This window comes from Elgaria multicarinata, chromosome 2 (assembly GCF_023053635.1).
Source record: "Elgaria multicarinata webbii isolate HBS135686 ecotype San Diego chromosome 2, rElgMul1.1.pri, whole genome shotgun sequence".
Lineage (NCBI taxonomy): Eukaryota > Metazoa > Chordata > Lepidosauria > Squamata > Anguidae > Elgaria > Elgaria multicarinata.
Genome location: NC_086172.1, coordinates 75,572,009 through 75,596,873, shown reverse-complemented (window position 1 = coordinate 75,596,873; position 24,865 = coordinate 75,572,009). Strand labels below are relative to the sequence as shown.

General features: G+C 45.1%; 1 protein-coding gene across 1 annotated transcript in view; it reads left to right on the top strand.

Moving 5' to 3' along the window:
• Positions 1-24,865, top strand: part of ZNF142 (zinc finger protein 142) — a 411,120-nt gene that overhangs the window by 46,288 nt on the left and 339,967 nt on the right. The window lies entirely within an intron of this gene.

Below are 24,865 nucleotides of genomic sequence, written 5' to 3'. Positions count from 1 at the left end.
ATTTCATATACACTTTTTTTTTCCCAAGAGAGAAAAGGAGTCTAGATCAAAGGTTAAAGAGCCCCCCATGTCAATCTAAATCAACAGTTTCCTCTGAATGAGGAATCTCTCTAAACAGCAAGTGGAGCCCTTGTAAATTTGTGTCTTAGTGGGAAAACAGGAGGAAAGGGCGAAAAAGAAGGAAGATGACCAGTAGAGCCAAAAATAGTTTTTAAAAAATGGCTAATGATACATTACACTGGACACTAGACTGGCCATCTGGGGAACCTTTGAGTATTGGATTGGGACTGTAGGAAGGCTAGGTTTGACCCATGGAGCTGAGGTTCTGCAACCCTGTTTTAATGACTACGAATCCACTGGAGATGGGTTGATCTGCATTTGTTATTTGATTAAACACGGTCTCATTGACCAAGTGCTAGGCTGAGCCAATGGCACAGGTATATGTATGTATGCATTTAATGCTCTCAGTAGATCCAAATCCAGGGAACCCCAGCTGCCACCAGGTGCCCTAGAAATCCCCCCAAATTCTTCTTGGATTCTAGATTTTGAAGTGAATAACCAGGAAAAGATGAGTCCAAGAGCAGGGCAAAGAGTCCAGAGGCAAGGAGGAGGGGGAGAGAGAGAGAGATGTAGGCCTGGATAGAGGAGCTGGCTGGAAGAGGCGGGCACTGGTGGGTGATAGATGCCGGCAGCATTGATGAGTTCAGAGTCTGCAGGTCATCAATCAGGTCCAAGTCAGATTAAGGTGTCAAGGCTCTGATTAGCTTCATTTCCCATTGAAGGAAGGTGGGAGTCCATTCCCATCTATCACAACTGGGCTGACAGCTGGCAACTGGGCAGCATGGATGCATGGGTGATTGGAGTCAGCAAGAGAGCAAGTGTGGCCGCCTCCCTGCTTGCCCTGCACAGCCAACTGCAAAGCAGAAGGAGCGCTGGAAGACAATTTGCCTAAATGCATGGGACCTTGGGAGATGGACTCATTAGCCAATGTAGGGAGGCTGAGTATGGGGGTGGGTGGGTTATTGGGTAACAGTGAGATTCCTCCCAGGTGAGAGAGGTTTACTGGGAACCAAAATGGGATGGGGAAAAGAGAATCTGTTTTATTTTAAAATGGATAACTTTTATTTCCAAATCCTCAAAGCAATTAACAATAATACATCCTATAATGTAGGGATACAGAACCATAGGCTAAGGGGGCTCTGGAGAGCCATTGCTAGTCAGTTTTGGATTAGGTCAAGTGTGGGGAACCTTAGTCCCACAGATCCAATCCAGCCCTGGGGGAACAGGACCCCCCTTGGCCCTACTAACCTCCCCCCCAACCACTTGATTGTTCTGTGGTTTCTTAGCTTTTGTGCATTTTATCCTGATTTTAAAGGGCCCAAATATTTCTCCTAATTTTTTAGTTTCTGGCAGTAAGAGCTCAAAGCTAAAATATGTGGATATTTTTAGCCCTGATCCTTTTGCCTTTGGCCCTGCCTACCACTGGAATGCAGCCCCCGAGAGCTTATCTGAAATGGAATCCGGCCCTCAGGTGAAAAAGGTTCTGCACCCCTGCTATGAAGCAATTCAAATTAAAAAATGTCAAAAACACTACAAGAAAAACTGTTTCACAATAACTGCACACAAAGGATTTGGATGTCCTAATCTAGGGTGACCGTATGAAAAGGAGGACAGGGCTCCTGTATCTTTAACAGTCGCATAGAAAAGGGAATTTCAGCAGGTGCCATTTGTATATATGGAGAACCTGGTAAAATCTCCTCTTCGTCACAACAGTTAAAGATGCAGGAGCTGTACTAGAGTGACCAGATTTAAAAGAGGGCAGAGCACCTGCAGCTTTAACTGGTGTGATGAAGAGGAAGTTTCACCAGGTTCTCCATATATACAAATGACACCTGCTGAAATTCCCTGTTCAATACAACAGTTAAAGACACAGGAGCCCTGTCCTCTTTTTAATATGGTCATCCTACCTAATCCCCTTCCCCAATGCATGGGAGAAAATGCAAGAAAAAGAAGGGGGAGTGACTGTGGGAGGGAGGGAGACATGTCTGTCTAGAGCAGCTATCCCCAATCTGGTGTCCTCCAGGTGTTTTAGACTTCAACTCCCAGCATTCCTGACTATTGACCATGCTGGCTGGGACTGGTGTTGAAGTCCAAAACATCTGGAGTCACCAGGTTGGGGAAGGCTAGTATTATAGGAAAAGTTGTGCTATCTTATCAGGGGCTTGAAAAGGAATTCAGTGCTGATCTTTTGCTATGCCATTTCAGTAAGTGTTCTCAAGGGAGCAGGCTAAAACTCCTGGGACATCCCAGGTGCCTTCTCCCACTCTTCATCCTTGCAGTGGACACCACATTTCCCCTCCTCTTCTCAGGAGAAGCAGTTCATTAACACACTTTTCCACTTGGCCTAGCAGCTCATTAAAGCCAGAGGGGCTTGTTTGAGGAGTAGTTTAATTAAATAAACAGTGTCTCTGAAGAGAAGGATCTGGTTGGGAGGAAACCTGCTGTGTTTACTTTCCCCATTAATGAGTGTGTGCTGCTGGGGAGGATAGATCCCCTCCCTCTCCCTCCACAGATAGCTTTGACAAAACATTTGGTACTCCTGAACCACACAGGCCTGGTTCTTCCTGCTCCATCCTACCTCTTAGTGCCCACAGACCCAGCTAATGCCCACCCTCCATCCTATTCCTGCTGATGCTCCTCTATTCTTCCGCTGGTAGGTCAGGCATGCAAAATAAGAGGTCGTGGGAGCAGAGCGAGCAAGAGAAACAAAGCCTGGCAGCTCTTTTCTCTTTACACAGCATTTACCTTGGCCGTTGCAAGGAGTTATGGTCAAGTAATGACCAGATGCAAAGGAAGCTGGATAAGGTTCCGATACTATTAATAATAATATGATACAGGAGATCTTGAAAGGTTTTTCAGTTTGGGGCTTGTTCTTTCAACACTAGCATGGGAAAATGCCTTCTCCTATACTAAAGGAGTGGGTGATACCTGCAGAAGAAGTCCAAGCCTCCACAGGCCAGCCAGGTAACCTCTGCAGGCTGGATTAGACCTGCCTGCTAGAGATTGCCCTCCCTTGTGCTATAGAAAGTACTGGAACTCTGCCTTTTCTGGCATCTGGATACCCTGTTTATGGATTCTCTCCCCCTCTGTATGAACACACTTGGAAGAAAGTGGGCAAAAACAGGCCTACTTCACTCTCGATGGGAGTGTGTTAATCCTCCCTGTAAGAAGAAAAATAATTAATGCAAAATGAGAAGTGACAAGGATGTAGACATATATTGTTTCTGACACTTGTAGCAGATTTAGTTTGTAGGTGGTCTCATCTCCTGGAAAACAATGGCAAGATCCCTACCTAAGCATTGTGGGTTGAACCCCTGGTAGGAAGGAAGCTGGTACAGCTAGGCAAATAAATTCTAATTTAAAAGAATCTATTCTTTTAAAATGCAGGACAGTGTAGCAATGAGAATGGATACTTATGACATATACGGGCGTATCTCAAGCATAGGCAATCTGGTACCATACCAACCCACTCATTATTTTGGACAACAACTCCTGCAATCCCTGACCATTGGCCATGCGAGTGGGGCTGATGGGAGTTGTAGTCCAAAACATCTGAAGGGAGCTAGGTTGCCTACCTCTGGGCTAGACCAACATTTACTCAGAGATACAGGGACATATAAACCTCAGTGCCTGGTTTGGGCTGCTCATGCATCTCTGTTTCAAATAAGGAACTAGCAACCAACTTCTGTCTCCTAAGGAGATGGGGATTATCATAATCTAATGCAAATATATGTAAAGGAGGATGGAACTCCTGTATCTTTAACAGTTGTACAAAAAAGGGAATTTCAGCAGGTATCATTTGCAAGCATGCAGCACCTGGTGAAATTCCTTCTTCATCACAATAATTAAAGTTGCAGGAGCTATGCTAGAGTGACCAAATTCAAAAGACAACAGGTCTCCTGAAGCTTTAACTGTTGTGATGAAGAGGGAATTTCACCAGGTGCTGCATGCCTACAATTGACACCTGCTGGAATTTCCCTTTCTATACAACTGTTAAAGATACAGGAGCCCTGTCCTCCTTTTCCATATGGTCGCCCTAGATTATCCCTAACCCCACCCACTCCTCATAGTCTCAGGGAAAGAGTATAGAGGTGAAGCCCAGTAGGAAAGAGGAATTCTGAGAACAGCCTAAGATTCCAGTTCTGATGCACACCTTATTCCACCCTTGCCCAACTGGTAGTGTATGAGTCACACTACAAGTCCCATCATCCCCAGACTCCATGGCCAATAGAAAGACAGGAATTGTAGTCCAGCCCAACGTTGCTGTTCTCAGTCTTACCTGCTTTCACCTGGGGAAACCTGGAAGCTTTATTCCCACCAACCCATTTCATAACATGCCTCACCCCCCCATTCCTTCCTCATTCCATCTTAATGGTCTTTTCATTGAGTAGCCACTCCAGCATCAGGAAGAGGGGCTGGATAAATCAGCCCCTTTTCCCAGGACCTTGGGCTTTAATTAATGTCAGCTCATTAAAGAGATAATGGCCATTTATTACCATTTCTCTGGCTGCTGATTAACCACTACTCCATTGCTGCCAAGGGGAAGGTGGGTAACTGCTTCCCCACAGCAAGGTTACATCAGAAACAGGTAAGACTGAGGTGAGCAAATCGTTACCTGGTGAATATCTGACTGCAGAAAGCACGGCAGATTGGGGTGGGGAGAAAGATGGTGATGGGATTACCAACCCTACTTGCTATTAGGGATGTACAGATTTTCTGAAATCCATTCTGTCTGTATTCCACGCACGGATTGTCTTTCATTCTGTCATCCACTCATTGATGGAATCAGATTTTGTTTTGTTTTTGTTTTTTAGGGATGTACAAGAATTTTGTTTCCACTTGTGCACAGTTGCACAACCCCATTCAGTGCATTCTTTTCTCCCCCAAACTGCTATTTTCAGTGGAGGCTGGTGGCTCCAATGTCAGTAGGGCTGTCAATCTCCTCTGGGTTTGGGTTTAGGGTCCAACGCTTTGGATACCTCCTTTAGAGCTCTGACTGGTTCTAACTGAAACCCAGAGCGGCCTCATCGCCCCACTGACATCAGAGCCACCAGCCCCTACTGGCTATTCCGGCCCATTGCAAGGCAGCAGCTACTTTCGACAGCTGATTCACGCCAGAAGGAGAGAACAGGGCTGGGGTAGGTTTGCATGGCTGTGGATCGAGAGGGGGGCGGTCTTCCACATCGCCTGCAGCCCACGGAAGGGCGAGGCGCCCCCCTTTCTTCCCTTGTCTCTGCCTCGAGAAGCGAGACCCTCAAACGACCTTCCGCGGTAATCCAGGTGCCGGGTGGGTGGGTGTGACCGCCATAAATATCGCGCCGCGCCGCGCCTCGTTTCTCCCCCCGGCAGCCTTTAAGGCTAACGAGGCCCATTATATCAATCACTCCGCTCAGCGCGCTCCTATTAGCCGGGGCGGTGGCGGATCAATCAGGCTGAGGACTTCACCTCGTCACGCTGACACCTCCGAGGCGAGGGCCACCCGAGGCGCCGCTCGCTTATTGACTCTTCGCCCGGGGAATAGATTAAACAAATTAAATTTCTGGGGCGCTTCTAGGGCGGGGGTGAGGGGCTGGCTGTGCCGGAGGGAAAGGAGCGAGTCCCAGCGGGTGCAGACTGGGTTGCCCAACGCGGTTCTTTCTCTGGCTCGCCTCCGGGCTATGTGACCAGCAGAAATTCCGGAGGAGAAGCCCCTCACAACACGAAGGGAGCCCTTGATCGGGGAAGGCCACCAGTTGGATTTCTGCCTACCACCGGACTGCTGAAGTTGACATAGGAAGCTGCAGTTTACGGAGTCAGAGCCTTGATCCACCTAGCCTGATATTGTCGACACTGACTGGCAGTGGCTCTCCTGGGTTCCAGGGCAAGAGTTTTTCTTGCCCTGCCTGGAGATGCGGGGATCGAATCTGGGATGTTCTGGATGCAAAGCATGTGATGACCACTAAGCTAAGACAAGAGCCTTGCTAAAAAAGGGGGGGTGGATAGGTGGGAATTTCACCATAAATTCCCATGGCTTGGGACTGCAATACCTGATAGAACGCCTCTCCTGACATGAACCTACCCATACACTGCGCTCAACATCTAAGGTCCTCCTCCGAGTGCCTACTCCAAGGGAAGCTCGGAGGATGGCAACAAGGGAGAGGGCCTTTTCAGTGGTTGCCCCCCGACTGTGGAATGATCTCCCCGATGAGGCTTGCCTGGCGCCAACATTGTTATCTTTTTGGTGCCAGGTCAAGACTTTTCTCTTTTCCCAGGCATTTTAACAGCATTTAACAACGTTAAGCTCGTTTTTAATGGACCTCAGAATTGTTGTTTTTTAAATGGATACTGTTGTTTTTATTCTGTTTTTATGTTTTTGATGGTTTTTAAATTTTGTATACTTTTAATGTTTACCATTTTTAATTGTTGTAAACCACCCAGAGAGCTTCGGCTGTGGGGCGGTATATAAATATAATAAATAAATAAATAAATAAATAAATAATAGCCGGAGGAGCACCTAAGATGGCATGCCAACTACTTATTGCCAGGTCCAGCACTACCATTAGGCCAACTAGGCTGCCGCCTAGGGCGTAGACCTCAGAGAGGCACAGTACTGACCTTTAAGGGTCACAGTTTTATACAGATTTGGGAGGGGGTGCAAGTAGCTTGCCTTGCCTAGGGCACAAAATAGTCTGGCACCGGCCCTGTTTATTGCCCTCTTGCTTCTGTGCCTTTAAGCTCAGGTCCATGTGTAGACATGGGGTCAGTAAAGAACTTTACCTGTTGATTGGTTAAGCAGTCAACCAATCTGGGTCAGTTTTTGTTCTGGACAGTTGGCAGTATTAAAAGTTCGAACCAAGGGGTTTTTGGAAGAGTGTGAGGCAGAGGTTGTGGAGATTTTCCGTGTGGGCTTGTTCAGTTCCTCCACCGAGCCATGGATGGGTTTGGTACTGCCAGAAGCTGAAATCATGAGGAACATTGAGCAGGGGGTTGGACTCGATGGCCTTGTAGGCCCCTTCCAACTCTGCTGTTCTATGATTCTATGAACAAAGATGTCTCTCATTTCTATATATGATGGGGAAGGCTTTAATGTAGAGCCTGCCCAGTTTCAAAGGTGCAGGATGGACACAACCATTATACACCAAGGAGGGGGTTTCTCCGGATCCTCCTCCAGTTGAAAGGGGGAAGAAAACGCACACACAAAAACAACCCCAAACACACAATAACAACCAAACCAAACCAAAGCCAAGAAGGAGAACACATCACCACATTCACAGGCAGGGTGGGGGTCCAGATTCATCAAGCTGAAATTGGACCCAAAGGGGTCGGAGAGATGAACCAGACAATCATGGCTAGGGATGATGGGAGTTGTAATCCAACACATCTGAAATCCAATACAGCACTGGAAAGAGGGAGTGCAGGGCATGTCAGGGGACATAAACTAGGCAGGGATGAACTACTTTTCAAAGTGCTGGTATTGACATTTAAAGCCCTAAACGGTTTGGGGCCAGGTTATTTGAAGGAACGCCTCCTCCTGTATGTACCTACCCAGACCTTAAGATCATCTACAGGGGCCCTTCTCCGTGAGCCCCTGCCAAAGGAAGTGAGGCAGGTGGCTACTAGGAGGAGGGCTTTCTCCGCTGTGGCACCCCGGCTGTGGAATGAGCTCCCCAGAGAGGTCCGCCTGGCGCCTACACTGTACTCCTTTCGTCGCCAGCTGAAGACCTTTTTATTCACTCAGTATTTTAACACTTAATTTTAACTTAAATTTAAATTATACTGTTTTAACTCTGTATTTTAACCTTATATCAATTTTGCTGCGTGGTTTTATCCTGGTTGTGCTTTTTATACTGTATTTTGTATTTGTGTTTTAACCTGTTGGTTGTTTTATGATGGTTTTAATTTTTGTGAACCGCCCAGAGAGCTTCGGCTATTGGGCAGTATAAAAATGTAATAAATAAATAAAATAAATAAATAAAATAAATACTTTTATGGTTATTTTAAAGGCTCCCTGAGTTGAAAGACAATAGAGTGGTGGGAGTTTTGATGGTGGTGGGAGTTGGAATGCAGTTACAGGGAGGAGAGTCATCTCTCTTGTGGGTCAATGTGCTTAATGAGGGTGAACCTGGATTGGGTAAGAAAAAATTGGGGAAGGACTGTTGCTCAATGGTAGAGCAGGTGGTTTGCATGCAGAAGATTCTAGGTTTCATCCCCGGCATCTCTAGGTAGGACTGTGAAAATTCCTGTCACAAACCCTGGATTGCTGCTGCCAGTCAGTGTCAACAATACTGGGTCAGATGGACCAAGGGTTCCTCTATTCCTGAATCTAGGTGAGAATCAAGCCTTGGGAGTTCAGGACTTTCTGTTGCTGGACAGTTCCTTGCTTCGCCTGAGGTTTCCTGCAATGGAACTGGTGAAGAGGAGTACTCCAGCCTAGGAACGGGTGGTGGGTGTGGGGTGGGAGGTGACTCCTACTGTCTGCACTCCAGATGTGTCAATGCTCCTGGTTCACAGAACCTGGTGTTGGCAGTAACATAGTATGTGCTTCATTCAAGTTTGAAGACAGCAGTTTTGTGCTAAGGCTGGTCACTACCAAGCTCAATTTAGTCTAAAACCCTATATACCTACCATAGGAGCAACAGTAACTAATACTTCAGCCTCCCAGGAGGACACTGTGTCCTTAATGTGGCCATCATTGAACAAAGAAAACTTCAAAGGGTGATGAGAGCAAGATAACGCTGAGTAACATTCATCAAGAGATGCCAAGCTAAGCCTCAGTTATTGCTCGATAGCCAACCAGGTTTTTGCATATACATAAAAACACAAAACAAGAAAAAAAATAGTATCAACATGCAAGAAAATCAAACTAAATAAAAAATAAGAAAATAATTTAACAAATCGTCAATAACTGATCTGTATACTAAAAATTATTAAATTGATTTTTAAAAAACCCTCAATGACTTATATTATCATTTGTCAAGATAAAATTTCCTCTTTCCCATAGCCAACTTAACAAATTTAGCAGTGTGGTATGTAAAAAAAAAAATTTTTGTCCCAACCAATAAAAATATGCTTTTGTTTAAAGAGGAGTTATATCTGATACCAGCAGGTGAAGTCCTCAAATCTAGATATAATGAGCATTCCAGAGAAAAAAGAACCAGATCCTCTAGCTTCTGGCATTCAACTGAACAATGTCTATTCATCGTATAATGGCCACTATAGCATCCCTTAAACTCCATTCATTGCAGGGTGTTTAATCTTCATTTAGTTAAAAGCCATTGAAAGCCATACGGGCAGATAAAAGATAAAGAGGGGGGCAATTTACCTGGAAGAGCTGTAAAACCTTTATACAGCATGTTGAAACAACACTTGGCCAGCAATACATCAGTCACTATTAATCAAACCTCTTGTGACTTTCACATGGGGCACCGTCATAGCTCCTCGCAATCAAATAGCTCACTGAAAAACCCAGTTTAGAAATGATTTCATGCATTTTGGTGGCCCATGATTCTGCCCCCACACTTTTAACTGGGACAATAGTTCTTGGGGTCACTTCTTGAACCTTTCTTTTATATAGGCACCACAATTGCCATCAACCAATCAATATGAACAATTCTGGTCTTATCAATAAGGCAGCTAAAATCAGGATATATCAATCAGCACAATTGATCAAATGAATCAGGAGGAATTCTATTCCTCTTAGGAGACTTTACCCTTTTAAAATTCTTTAACAAAAGTGCTCTCTCTTCACAGGTAACCAGGGCCCAATGTGGGAAGACTAAATCTCTACCTGGCAATGGTGAAAGTCTAATGGACTCATTATAAAAGAAGGAGTGGAAATGCCTCACCCATTCAGACCTTGGGATAACAGTATCAAATCAAGGACCTCCAGTGCACTTTGAAGATGAAATATAGGCCCAAAATTTAGCCCTATGTTTATGTGAGAGGGGCAATGCCAGCTCAGATCATGTGTCAAAAAAATATTTTGCTTCTTCCTTGTAATGAGCTTTTTATAATATTCAACAGAACCAAATGGCAATGAGGTAAAGAAAATTAAGACTTTTGTGCTGCCTTTTTATTCCCTTGTCTGCAATAATTATCAAACCAAGGATTAGAGCTCTTTGGCCTCTGCTTACTTAAATGAGCTTCCTAAAATAAAAGGAGTTGTAATGTTGAAGTTATCAACGGGTTCAATTCTATCTCCTGTGGTTTGAATCAGGATAAAGAGTTTTTGGTTTTTTATCACACTACATGTGTGGATTGACTTGCCCAATGCCAGGATGCTTGTGTTATATCACCAGCAATAACTGTTTTGTGAATGGCCACTGTTAACAACATGATTGTCAACATGTGTACTTTTACGTGTGTGTGTGTATATATATTTCACAGTTCAGGACAATGTTTCATGCATCTGCTAAAGTGAACAAGACTTGTGCCATAATAAATCTGTTAGTCTTTCAGGTGCCACAGAACTCTTTGTTGCTTTTACTGTGAGAGACTTCAACGGCTGCCCCTCTGAAACTAATTTACCAGATTGTTGCAAAACTGGATGGATCAAGGATTTAAACTGGTGTAATGTCATGGAGAGGGTGTGAGACTTGGGATGTGGAGACCTGAGTTCAAAAGCTCACCCAGCCATAGAGTTTATGGGGTGGGGGCAGGGCCGGTGCCAGACTATTTTGCACCCTAGGCAAGGCAAGCTACTTGCACCCCTCCAATAATTGCCAACTTGGATTCAGCTGTTCAAGAAGAGTTTCTGAACTATTATATTTTCCTTTTATTATGTTTCTTCTTAAAACAGCTAATTTGTATAAAACTGTGACCCTTAAAGATCAGTACTGTGCCCTCTGAAGTCTGTGCCCAGTGGCTGCCTAGTTGGCCTAATGGTAGCGCCGTCCCTGGGAGTGGGGGATATGGCCAAGTCACTATCTCTCAGCCTAACCTACCCATAAATGCCACACTCAGTTTCTCACATGTGGAGTACATCAAAAAATATTGTTGGTTATAATAACAGGTGCAAATGGGAAAGGTGAGCTGGGAGACTTGGAATGAAACAACTGAGGATGTGGAATATGAAAGGAGACACAACTGGTCTTTAGAAACCCACAGAGGCATACTGTGAGATGCATGATGAGGAGCTATTAGGCAAAGAACTAGGGAGTGAGAGACTGAAATGTCATTAGCTCACCCAGAGCAGCAAAATGTTTTAAACTGTCTCAAGAGGAGAATCTTTCATGGTCTTCATCACTTTCTGGTTTCTTTTTCCATTTCCCCCCTTTCCCCCCCCCACCCCAGCATCCTCTCATTCCCCAGTTAATGCACTTCCACTTTTTTTGCCTGCTTCTTCCCCAGTCCTTGCCAAAATATCAAAGCATTCAGGAGAAGGACTTCAGTGGGAGAGTACCTGCTTTGCATGAAGAAGGTCCCAGGTTCAATCCCCACAGCATCTCCAGGTAGGGCTAGGAAAGAATCCTGCCCAAAACCCTGTAGAGCTGTTGCCAGTCAATGTCCACAATACTGGGCATGATAGACCAAGGGTCTGACTCTGAGTAAATCTGTTTCCAATGAGGAAAGGAAGTCTTGCTGTCAGGAAAATAATAATAATAATAATAATAATAATAATAATAATAATAATAATAATAATAAGCATTTCAATCAGTGTGTCCAAATGCTTGTCTTTCCATGTATTTTTGTTTCATACCATCCAAGTTATGTTGAGTTTGCTTGCCCACTGTTGCTCCCACCCTATGCCCAGTCCTTAACACAGCACCTTTTAATACACTCATGTTCAGACATTACCTCCCCACCACACACACACACACACACATATCAATGCATCCCTGTTCAGTCCTTCAATTGCCTGTTTATTTAAAGGAATGGTCCCACCTTTTCCCCATGGAAGAGTGACTCCCGTGAGGTTAGTGAGGAATTAGAAATAATTTAATTTCCGTCTCCTGACAGGCGCTTTGAGCTGAAAAGCCTCTTGTCAGGCAGCAAATCCATCTTGCTGTAGGCTTACATCAAATTTCATTCACTAATTAGAAAGTCTTGCTCCCGGGCTGGTGCAGTGCGTGCCTGCCCGCTTGCCCCTTCTCCCAGCTCACAGCAAACCCAGCACCATTATGAAAATAAATTGTTCCATTAGCCACATTGTTGCTGCAGTCGGGTCCCTGACGCTGTGAGTTATTATCTGGGGAGGGTGGGCATTTGATTAAGACAAATGATTTATTAAGGGAAAGGGCACTGATTAGATTTGACTGCCCCCTCCAACTCCACTGTGTGGGCTGTCAGCCAATTCCAATTCTGCCCCCCCCCTCCCAAACCCCCAAGGAGTCATCCACTAGAAGGTCACCAGGAGATGGTTGTTGTCAGAGCTGCAATCCTGTAGCACACTCATTGCCTGTCATGCACTGGGAGCAGGAACTACTTGTTGATCCAGGCAGGCAGGCCTCAAATCAGGAACCCTCCAGGCCTCAGAAGAGGAACCTATTCAAAAGGAGTTGTCCATGGTCCTAGACAAGCCAGTAATGAGGAAGGTCGCTGCTGCGACCAGACTTGAACAAGACTGAGGTTACTCATTCCTAGTTCCTAGTAGTGGTGCAGTTAGGGCAGATCCTTGGGGTTGAAGTCAAGGATTCCACAGGCCAGGGCCCCCTAAATGGCAACCCAGTAGCTAGGAATGTCAGAGAAATCCACAATGGATTCAAATGAGTTGACCACAGCGGACCAACTATTTCCAAATCATGTGGATTCTATGGATTTACAGACCATTTTTTTCACTTTGGGAAGTGTGGGAATTTGCACTATTTTGCATTAATGCAGGGAAGTGAATGGGACAGTTTTACAAAGGCTTGGATCGGCAGCGAGCTTAGCAAAATGGGGAGTCCAGAGGACACTGGCTGGGGAGGAAGGGTGCCCCTAGTAGGCCGGTGACACCACAGAGATGCAGAGCAATGTCTCCTAGGAATAAGGATGGGTAGATAGATCTGAACATTTTTCTTTTTCCAGCATTAGGATTTTTAAAACAAATTTCAAGTTCTTGTCTTGTTTATGAAGACATTTTTAAATTTTATTAAGTTCTTATTAAACAATGAACTGATGGAAATCCTTGTCCATTTGTACTGGCCAGATGAGAGAGAGAGAGAGAGAGAGAGAGATTCCTAACATGGGGAAGAGCATTTTTACCTGCCTGCCACGTATCTGCTAAAGAAGAGGAGCATGTCATTAAAAAAAAAAAAGTGGCAACCCTAATTTAGTGCCACAAACCTGGCTGAATACAGATGATGCTGAAGTTACTTAACAGTTCCCAGTTCCTTACTTGTGCGAAAGTTCAAAAGGGTATCCTGAATCTTAATTTGGGGGTGCAGAAGACCTGTTCTGTATTTGTCATTGTCATCTGAGGCCATCGTGTATTAATATGTTTTGCATAAAAATGACTGCCTTGTTTTGAGATAATTGTTATTTAACTTCAAAGGAAAAGTCTCCAGTTCATGGAGATATATGATATGAAGTTGCCCTCAGCTTATTTTGGAGTGCAAGAACATTTAAACATGTTAAGCCTTTTTCAGTTTACTGAGCTCTCTTTTGAAGTTTTCTGCAACTAAGGAACTGGGGAGGAGTAACCACCTTCAGCATTGTTGAAGACAGAGGTATGCAAAGCCAGACTTTGAATCACACTCAAAGCTTTCCACCCGGATGGATTAATCTGTCCGCTTTGCTTTCTCTCACTTTCAATTTTTCTTAAGTCCATTTTCATCCTGTTTATGGGGGAAATTGTGGATTTGTTCTTATCAAAAAGCACACAGAATGAAATTCTCACTTACCTTTATGGTAGCCTGATTTGAAACACTTTGGCATGTGAAGCAGCCTAGCCCCACCCAAAGGGGAGGAGGCAGCAAGGGGGCCAGGATTCAGGAGGAAAGAAATCTAGGCCAAACACAATGGCATCTGGCCACCCAGTATTTGGTTGGGTAGAGGGGTGTCCATATGTGATCCTGTAGGGCCAGGAGAAATGGGGGGGGGGTCTAGTAGTTCCAGAATGGGGGGAAAGAGCAGTCAGACCCCAAATAAGACTCAGTTTTTTTAAAAAAAAATGGTACACCTTTACTCCACTCACCCCATTCCAAAGAGCTCAGTGCAACATATATTGCTCTCATTTTATCCTCACAGCAAACCTGTGAGGTGGGTTACACTAGGAGGTAAGGACCGGCGTTGGGTCATGACGGAGAGGGGAATTTGGTGTGTTTATCAACCCAACACTGGGGATTTCCAGACGGAAGCTGAAACCATCCAGCCCTGTTTCCTCCCTTTAGCCTAGCCTTCCCCAACCTGGTGCCCTTCAGGTGATTTGGATTAAAACTCCCAGCATTCCTGACCATTAGCCATGCTACTGACTGAGGCTGATGGGAGTTGAAGTCCAGAACATCTAGAGGGCAAGACTGTGCTAGAAAACATCTGTACTAAATCATTGCTCTTAGCCCATGCAGAAGTCCTGGCATTCTCCCTTATTTCTAAACCTGGTGGACCTGCCCACCCACTCATCAATATCAATCAGGTTAATTAAACCATTAGCATGTGACGGACAGCAGTGATGGCAGCCGATCACTCTCCAAGCAACTTCTAATCCATCTGGCGATCCATCTGTCCCAAGCTGGCAAAGGTCTTCTCTCTCTTCTGAATGCCCGACCTCACTGCATTAGCACACTGAGACAGCCAAGCTCAGATGGCGTTTAAGAGAAGATCTCTCACAGAATCACAATGTGATCAGAACAGGTGGTTTCATCACTGGGGGAGTACTGCAGAGTCAGACCCTCGAGACAGAGGGAAAGTAAGCAAAAAAGGGGGCAGCAGCCACTGGAGTTCAAGTAAATGCTCTCATATTTTTACTACGATAAACCCAAAGAATCCTAAGGCAGACGAGGCTTTTGTCTAATAGAGGCTGGTGGCTCTGATTTTGGTGGGGCTGTGAATCCATTCTGGGTTTCAGTCAGGACCAGCCAGAACTCTAATGGAGATAGGAGCTGAACTGTAACCACCCCCCCAAAAAAATGGTTTAGAACCTTGGATAGCTCCTTTAAAGTTCCGGACAGTCCTAACTGAAACCCAGAATGGAGCCACAGCCCCACCAAAATCGGGGCCACCAGTCTCCACTACATCAACCTGCAGAGGATTGGCATTGACATGGGGAGAAATTCAGAATAAATAAATAAGCTTCTGATCCTCCCACTGCCACAACTGAGCTCCCAGAGGAGGGTTGTCTGCCCCTCTTCACTTTGTAAAACAAAACAAAACCACCCTCTCTCAAAGGAAAGTGTCCTCTTGTTTCGTCTTGACATTGTGAGACTAACTTAGTATGCAATGATGAGTTTGGGGTTCAAATGGAGGGGCAGGGAGCACTTGATCAAACAGGGGGTGCTGCTGACATGACAGCAGGACAGAAGGGAAGGGGAGACGCCCCCTTGTTAACAAGTCAGAGCTAATGAACCTTTTCTCATTGCCTAAATGGGCATAAATACACACATCCTCTGAAGGATTGGACTGGAGGGATGCAGCAAGGGGAGCTGTTTTCTTAAACATAGAACCAATGAGCAAGAGCAAGAAAAGAGCATCAGGCCCCAATGAAATGGGGTGTGTGACTATCCCAGATGGGACCAGGAGGTCCTGTCCCCACAGCTGCCCATTCTTTGCTGTGCCATTGACATGGAAATGAGGACAAATTGATGCAGACATTTCCATTGTGGTGGGTCTGCGGCAGGCGGGCCCACCCATCCTGCCACCCGCTCCCAGCCTCATTCATCCTCCTCCTGACTCCTGCTGCCTTGGGGAAATGCTTGCCATGGATCATAGCACTGGGCCCTGGCTAATGAGATTAAACGGGCCATAAATAGCACTTAATAGAGTGGAATAGCTCCCACACTGCCCTCTTTTCTGGTTCTATAAGCGCCTGTCCTGAAGCCTGCCCTTAAAACGCACACACTCTTCTGAAAGTGGCAGGGTTGTCTGAACATAGCCCACAATCCAGACACTCCGTTACCCCTGTAACACTTTCATGACCATTTGCCCCATCAAGAGATTGAGAGATCAGGCATCACTGGCTGCATCCATGATGGTCTTTGAGTTACTGTGGAGCATTTAGTAAAGGGGTCCCTAACCTTTTGGGACCCATGGGCCCATTTGGGAATTTGAGAAACTGCTGTGGGCACTACCACAAAAAGCCTAATCAATGGATCACCACTTAAAAACATAAGAAGAGCCCTTTTGGATCAAACCAAGGGTCCATCTAGTCCAGAACTCTGTTCACACAGTGGCCAACCAGCTGTCAACCAGGAACCCACAAGCAAAACACACAAGCACCCTTCCGTCCATGGCCGTAGCTAGACCTAAGGTTTATCCCAGGATTGTCCTGGGGTCAAACCTGTTCACCTAAGTGCCACACAGGGCATCCAGCGCTCAGGCAGGGACAAACCCGGGATGATCCTGGGATAAACCTTAGGTCTAGCTACGGCCCATGTTCCCTAACAACGGGTGTATATAGACTTACTGCCTCTGATACTGAAGTCTACCTGTCACTTCTATGGATCTTAGGCTCTTATTCGGCAAAAACATTTGTTTCATGTCCATTGGACACCACAATAACTATTTAGTAAGAGATTGTTTAATTCCGGTAATTGATGGTGGTGCAATACAGCTAATACTTCTTTTAAACATATGGGAAAGTCCAGCAGTTGCTTCTTTTGGAGTGGAGGGTATTACACAGATAAATTTTGTACTGGAACAGTCTTTAATATTCACTGATGTGTACACTCTTTTAAATTATTTACCTGCTTTGTGGAAATTAGCAAACGATCAGCATAAATGGATTCTCTGCACCATTTGACAGCTAAAAGACTGATGCTACAACGTTGGAAGGATAACAATTCACCTCCTATAATGCAATGGATTCTGGACCTGGCTACGCTTTCAATAGCTGAACTGGTGGTGTACAGACAACACCTTCAAATGGATAGTTATTTGGATATTTGGTCCACTTCTGTTGAAGCCTATGTATAATTGCTAGGAAGTTGTAAGCATTTCATATAAATCGATGTGCGTATATTTTCAAAAATGGGAGATAAACTAAAAAATGTGGGTGCCCATGGGCATCACACTGGGAGTCCCTTCGCAGAAACCATTGGAAGTGCCCCTGGGTACTATGGCAACTGTGGGCACTGCATTGGGGACCCTTGTCGATTTATTTTAGAGGGCAGGGCAACAGCCAATGGATTGGATTCAGTGTCTTTTGTCCCTTGGAACATTCCCTGGGTAGAGTTCAGTTCAGATTATGCCTGTGGTGGACAGGAGGTGGGGAGGTGACCGTTGCTGATTCCTCCCTCCCTCTGCCGCCCCCCATTGTCACCTTTCCCACTGTTGTAGAGGGACACCCCCACAGCCTGGAGCTGATGCTGAGGCTGGATATGCAACAGGGTCATGTGGGGTGGGGGATAGAAGAAGAATTCCTCCTAACCTGTTCCACTAGTGGAAAGGCTCTGCTGGACTGGAAGCCTTCCATGCATAGAAGGAGCTCCTCTATCCATGAGAAGATGCTGGATCCCAGCCAATGGGTGTAAATTGCAGGGAAGGAGATTTTGGCTTCACTTTAGGAGAAACCTCAGATCAGTAAGAGCTGTTCAGCAGAGGTACAGTCTGCCTCTGGAGGCGATGGGCTCTCCTTTGGTGGAAATATTGAAGCAGGGGCCGGAGGCCATCAGCCAGGGATGCTGTAATTGCATTCCGCACTGCCAGTTCTTCTTGGAGCAGAGGGCTGGGCTAGACGACCTCCAAGTACCATTCCTACTCTGCGATTTTGTCATTTTATCCTTTTGCAACTTTAGGAGGCTCATGTCATGTTGGTAAGCCTGAACTCTAGAGATGTGAAGGGGGGTTGTTTTTGCTTCTCCTTTATTTCTTTATTGTGCTTCTTGGCAGGCTGGCATTGCCTGCGATCCATCTGAATGCAGCTCTCCCCACAATCCCCAGCCTTGTTTTGTATTGTGGCCTTCTTGGCTCTTGACAACTTTACCATTTTCACAGCCCCAGACAGGCAAGGAGAGATCCAGAATAGGAGGACTGAGGACTGAAGTCCGGCCTGAATGAGGATCCCAAGTTGTGCGAGCCTCTCTTAGACAGTTGTGCTCTACAGTTCTTCAGAAACGAACTAACGAACCAACCTTGTTAAAAGGTGGCAGGCTGGTTGTGGGCTTCACTTCAGCATCTGGTGCCCTCCAAATGTGTGGGACTACAACCTTCATAATCCCCAGCCAGCTATGGGAGTTGTAGTCCAATGCATCTGGAGGGCACCAGGTTGGGGAACGCTGTGTATCTCCCATTTCACAAGACCCTCACCTGCCACTTCTGTGCATCTTTCAAAATGCCCTGCAAGAGCTCCACAAAACTCTTGCCTACTGCCTTCACCCTACACTATTCCACGCAGCTGCAGTGCACACAAGTCAGATCCTCTGGTCATGCCAGAAGAAGACCCTGCAGAAGCCACCCCCTCCCCATCAGAGCAGCCACCTCTCCAGATTGCAATCTGGAGCCTCCTCTGGCTAGTTTCATCCTGCTAGGCCCTGGGGGCCCATTCCTGCTTCCCTGTAATGATGAGCAGCTAATTAAATTAGGCAAACACCTCCAGTGCTCCTTAAATCATTGGAAGCGAGCATGCTGCATTGCTCCCGTATATGGCAAGCTATCACTACAGCAGGGAAAGATCCCAGCACCGCCCAGACCAATGCATTGGGGGTTTCAAATCCAGGAGTGATGGTTGATCTGGGTATACAGATGGTAGAAATGGTGCTTCGCCTAGTTATATGGACCGCTCCAAGTGGTACAGAATAGTACATTTTCACATAGGAATTCTTGCAATCTATATGCTGATCTTCAGCCCCTGCTAGCGAATCACAAATGTAAACTATCCCCCACACCAAGGTCCCAAGATATACAAAACAGGCCAGAGGACATCTTTCCTGGTGTGAACGTATGTTGATGGGAGAATATGCAACCCCTGAACTGCTTAAAACTGTCCATCAAGCGGAATGAAAAGGCAGCCAATTCTCAGCTATAGAGAGAGCAAAGGTTACTTGCTAATACAATTATTTAAAATCACTCACCTCGGTTAGAGAGTGGCTAATCACACACATTTAGTGCTTGGAGCACATATCAAACTATGCGGTGACTAGTAAGGGACTAATGGCTCTTGTAATGTGACAGGCTCAGTAGCCAAACCTTTCGCAGAGATTTAGTCTTGTATAACCTTGTTGTGCTTATGTTTTCCACGCAACTTTAAAGATGGCTTGCTCCTGCTTTATCACTTTAATGAGGGAGTGTTTATGGAGCCTTTTAAAATGAGTGTGGGGGGGAGTTTTCTGTGGGATGCAATCAATGCTGCTTCATTTCCCTCAGTAATGCACCGCTGTTTCGTGAATGTCCCTCCCAATTTGTTCCTTTCGTTTAAAAATCTTGGACACATTGAAATATCTAATCCTAAGTCATGTGCTTCCCTTCTCCAATGCTGAGCCACTGTTTGTTTCTTTTTTAAAGTGGTAAATGTAGGGTGACCCTATGAAAAGGAGGACAGGACTCCTTTATCTTTAACAGTTGTATTGAAAAGGGAATTTCAGCAGATGTCATTTGTATATATGGAGAACCTGGAGAAATTTCACATTATTATTATTATTATTATTATTATTATTATTATTATTATTTATTTATTTATTTATTTATTTATATAGCACCATCAATGTACATGGTGCTGTACAGAGTAAAACAGTAAATAGCAAGACCCTGCCGCATAGGCTTACATTCTAATAAAATCATAATAAAACAATAAGGAGGGGAAGAGAGCTGCAGGTGCTCTTCCCTCTTTTAAATCTGGTCACTCTAGTATAGCTCCTGCACTTTAACTGTTGTGATGAAGAGGGAATTTCACCAGGTTCGACATATATATAAATGATACCTGCTGAAATTCCTTTTTCTATGCAACTGTTAAAGATACAGGAGCCCTGTCCTCCTTTCCATATGGTCACCCTAGGTAAATGGGCCCACAACCCTGCCTCATAGCCAGCCCCCTTCCTACAGGGTAGTATCATCCATTGCTTAGTGAAGGATATTGCACTTCTAGTTGGCTAGTGTAAATACACTGTTACTATACGTGTACCAAGAGGAAATTAAGCCAGGTTTCAGTCTGAAACACTGGCCCCATGATGACTGGCTTCATAGCTGTGTGTTCACAGAATTGTGAGCCCAGTGAGGATTTTTTGCCATGTGCAAGCCTCATATTATGGTGCAGAATTTCTGAATGCCATTCTCCCACACCATCAATGTATTTGGAGGGGCCATAGCTCAGAGGTAGAGCACCTGCTTTACATGCACAAGGTCCCAGGTTCAATCCCAGGCATTTTCACATAGCAATAAGAAAGACTCCTGCTTGAAACCCTGGAGATCCGCTGCCAATCTGTGTCAACAATACTGGCTTAGATAAACTAAGGGCCTGACTCAGCACAAGAGAGTTCCCTGTGTTTCTATGTGTCCTTTGCCAGCTGCATTGTAGGTAGAGCTCAGTGAGTGAGCTTTAGAGTCCAAACAGATACCACAACTGTAACATGATCATAGAATCATAGAATAGTAGAGTTGGAAAGGGCCCTATAAGGCCATTGAGTCCAACCCCCTGCTCAATGCAGGAATCCACCTTAAAGCATCCCTGACAGATGGGTGTCCACCGTGACAACCTTTTAAGTATTTGAAGAGTGCTATCATGTCTCCCCTCAATCTTCTCTTCTCCAGGCTAAACATGCCCAGTTCTTTCAGTCTCTCTTCATAGGGCTTCGTTTCCAGTCCTCTGATCATCCTCGTTGTTCTCCTCTGAACCCCCTCCAGGTTGACTGCATTCTTTTTGAAGTGTGATGCCCAGAAATGGATGCAGTACTCAATATGAGGCCTAACCAATGCTGAATAAAGGGGAACCAGTACCGTGTGCGATTTGGGAGCTATACTATTAATGAGCCACTTGGAGGAAGGCACTGGTCTAAGTTCAGGGCTGGCCCAAGCCATTTTGCTTGGGGGGGGCACAAGATGGTGCCCCTATGTACAACCAGACTGGACGTTGAATCTTAGTTCAAAGCCCACAATGGGACAATGTCCTCCTCTTTCAGGTTAGCTGAGATTAGAAGGTGCATGAAAGCCACATAATGCACAGTTCTGTCCTCAACACTTTGCCCCCACTCTCTGCCCCCACCCCATAACTCCTTTCTGAGTCAACCACCTCACTTTGCCTAATGGTAGGGCTGGCCCAACCTAAGCGTTATTCTCCAGTTCACATGTTGGATTGGGATCTTCTGTCCCTAAACCATGCTGTTTTCCTTTTTTGGGAGCCTGTGCAAAAGCACTCTAAGCTGGGGCATCGTTCTCTCTCTCTCTCACACACACACACACACACACTTATTCCCTGGCCCAGGTCTTTCAAGCCAGTTTCAAAACATTCGGCTTCCAGGAAGATGAGAGATGTTCTTGAGATGAGTTCATTTGGTGACATCGCCTTTACCCAGCAGCGCCAGTCAATTTCCTCGGACGGATATGCTGATGTGCAGCGCCCTCTGCCGACCCAGTGAGGAATATTCAAAATGAAGCTGCCCCTGAAAATACAGAAGGGGGGGATCTACACTACTGCTTTAAACCGCTTTATAACAGTTTTGACAACTGTTGGGGCCCAGGACACACTGCATATACAGGTTTCAAAATGTTTTCAAAGTGCTTTAAAGCACTTTAAAAGCAATAGTGTAGTGGCGACAATGCTTTTGGTGCTGTGTTTGGAAGCGGAGCTACTGTTCCTTCACATGCCCCAGTACAATCAGGCCATTCTCCTGACCTTCTCTACTGAAGCTGTATCTTTCCACAAATTTTCCTTTTTATAGCCTTCCCATTCCACCACTTGTCCACCATGACTCCAATTGCTGCTGCCAATCTCCTTGTTTAATCAGCCTCCTGCAACCTTGTGCCCTTGAGATGGTTTATTATTACAACTCCCATAATGGTCAGAGATTATAGTTGTTGTAGTCCAAAACATCTGGAGGGCACCAGGATGGTGAAGGTGATCTAGGCATTTATAGTGCAATCCTATACATGTCTAACACAAGTAAGTTTCACTGAGTTCAATGGGCTTACTCCCAGGTAAGTGGATATAGGATTGCACGTTTACTTAGGTATGCTTGCAATGCATTCTGAACTTTTATACACAAAGTTAATGGGCTGCTAAATGTACTGTATCTACTTTCAGTTTCATCCAGAAATGAGATCCGAGCAGTACATGAAGGGTTACTTTTCCTGCTCTTCTGCTTCATAACCTCTAGGTGGCATTATGGTATAGCAGATAGTATAAATATGCAAGCGGAAAAGAAGTTTCTTTTGCTTTCACAATTAAATGCCTGCTTTAAAAAAAAAAACCCACTGAAAGTGCTCTTTGGACTCAGAAGTGAAACTGGAGGGTTACAGCATTGTCTGAAGAACCCATAAACAACCACGAGTAAGGAATTATGATCACATAATAAATGCTGGCAGTCAGCACTGGTCATGGGAAGGTAACAACCATGAGTGCATTGTAGCATACTGGTTCCCAAGAGTGAGGTCTACATTGGGGGGAAAACCCAGTTCAAATCTTATTTTGCCATGAATTCGTTGATTGGCCAAAGGCAAGCCACTATCTCTCAGCCCCCACCACATGTATAACGGGGATACAACCTACCTTATTAGGGCTGTTGTAACGATGACCAAGGTAGTGTTTGTGAGACGTTCTATATATGAAGGCCTTGACAGTTTAGAACTTTGGCTTGACATAAGTGCTTTGAGTCTGGGTGGACGATTCTGCCAGCACTTCATTTGGCAAAAGGTGGGGGGGTTTGATATATTGCAGGTGATGACCTGTACTTAACCTTGATCAGATGCTGACAAGCCAGAACTGGTTTCAAACGAAGAAGGGCCTGCAGATTTGACAGAATTTTAAGAAGTCAGAGAAAAGAGGAAGTGTGCTGAGTGGGGGAGAGATGCAGAGGAGGTGATTGGGATGGTGGGGCGGGGGGCATTGTTCCGAGAAACTCTGCTCTTAAATAGCATAATTTTTAATCCAGCAGTAAAATATTGCATTTTCTCACCTCGGTTCACTTCTCGCTAAATTGGTGATTTGGACAGTACTAGACTGAAGCGCTTTACTGAACAGGTTGTTGCTGGAGTAAATTAACACTTTTTGGGAACATAGGTACAAGTGCACCCAAGGAGTGCTTTAGATCAGGGGTGGGCAGAAAGTAGATCTCCAGATGCTGTGGAACACAGCCAATAACGAGGGATTATGGAAGTTGTAGGCCAAAACATCTGGAGGGCCACAAGTTGCCCAACCCTGCTTTATGGGTTTTAAAGGGTCTTGGAAAACTCAAATGAGCCTTGTGACACCTTAAAATGAACATATTCATTGTGGCATAAGCTTCTGTAGCCCCCAGCTCACTCTGTCAGATGCAGGATCATCTCTTAATTGGTAGGCATAAAACCAGGAGTACACAAAGGATGAGACTGAATGGCCAAGCAATGTAAGCAGGCTTTTTTGTTTGTTTATTCGTTCAGTCGCTTCCAACTCTTCGTGACTTCATGGACCAGCCCATGCTAGAGCTTTCTGTCGGCCATTGCCACCCCTAGCTCCCCCAAGGTTGCAGAGCACAAATGAAAATTGGATTCAGTCCGATGAATATCAGATTCCATTAGATGGGATTTACTCCTGACTAGAGGCACTGATGATGAACTGGTGCAGTAAGATGAAAGGTGTAAATAAATAGAGAAAATAAAGGGCCAAATACAGTGAGCTAGCCATTCCCAGTTTCTATTGAGTCTGGTTCAGCAGCTTCAAGCTGGAGTTCCCATTTGAAACTTCATGGTTGAACAACGGCATCTTGAAAGTGGGCCATGAAATGTCTCCTAGCTTATGTCACCATACATTTATTTAAAATCATAGGTCTCTTCCCAAACACACACACACAACCACAATTCAAATCCAAAAAGCAACAGAGGGAAATCCCTCCATCAGGTCTGTGTAAAATATCACAAAATAATGAACAAGCTTTCTTCAGGACTCTCCTTCAAGCTGGATGTTAAGCAACGCCAAAAAAATTTTTTAAAAAAATGCCAAGGGCAAAGGACTAGAAAAAAGATGTTTGCTTTCAATGTTAAGCAAGCCTGCAAAAGTGTGGGCAGAGATGGAGTGAGAAAGGTAATCTGTGGACCAAAATCTTCTCTTTGTAACAGTCTTAAGATGAAGTGCAGGAGGTATTGGACTACAACTCCCAGCACCACAATTCCTAGCATCCCCCATCCACCCATGCTGCCTGGGGGGTTGCTGGGAGTTGTAGAGATGGGAGTTGTAATCCAACACATCTGAAGGGTACTAGCCACTGCATGCTGGGAGTTGTTGTGATGGAAGTTGCAGTTCAACAAATCTGGAAGGTACCAAGCTGGGGTACCAGGCTGATTAGAACATGCTATGTGCAAACTAGATTTTAGGCTGCTCCAATGATTACTAGGACAAAAATGCAAAAATAAGCATGGCCATTCCCCAAGTACTACTGCTACTACTTCAATGATATGATGATGATGACGACAATGATGATAATAATAATGATGACGATGACAATGACATTTGTTCGTTTTTACAGTACCTCAAGGTTTCTTCGTTTCTGCTGCAACAGACTAACACAGAATCTCTCCTGGAATTTAGATGAATGCATTGGCTATGGAGCTTCTTGAATGAAGATGGTTGAAG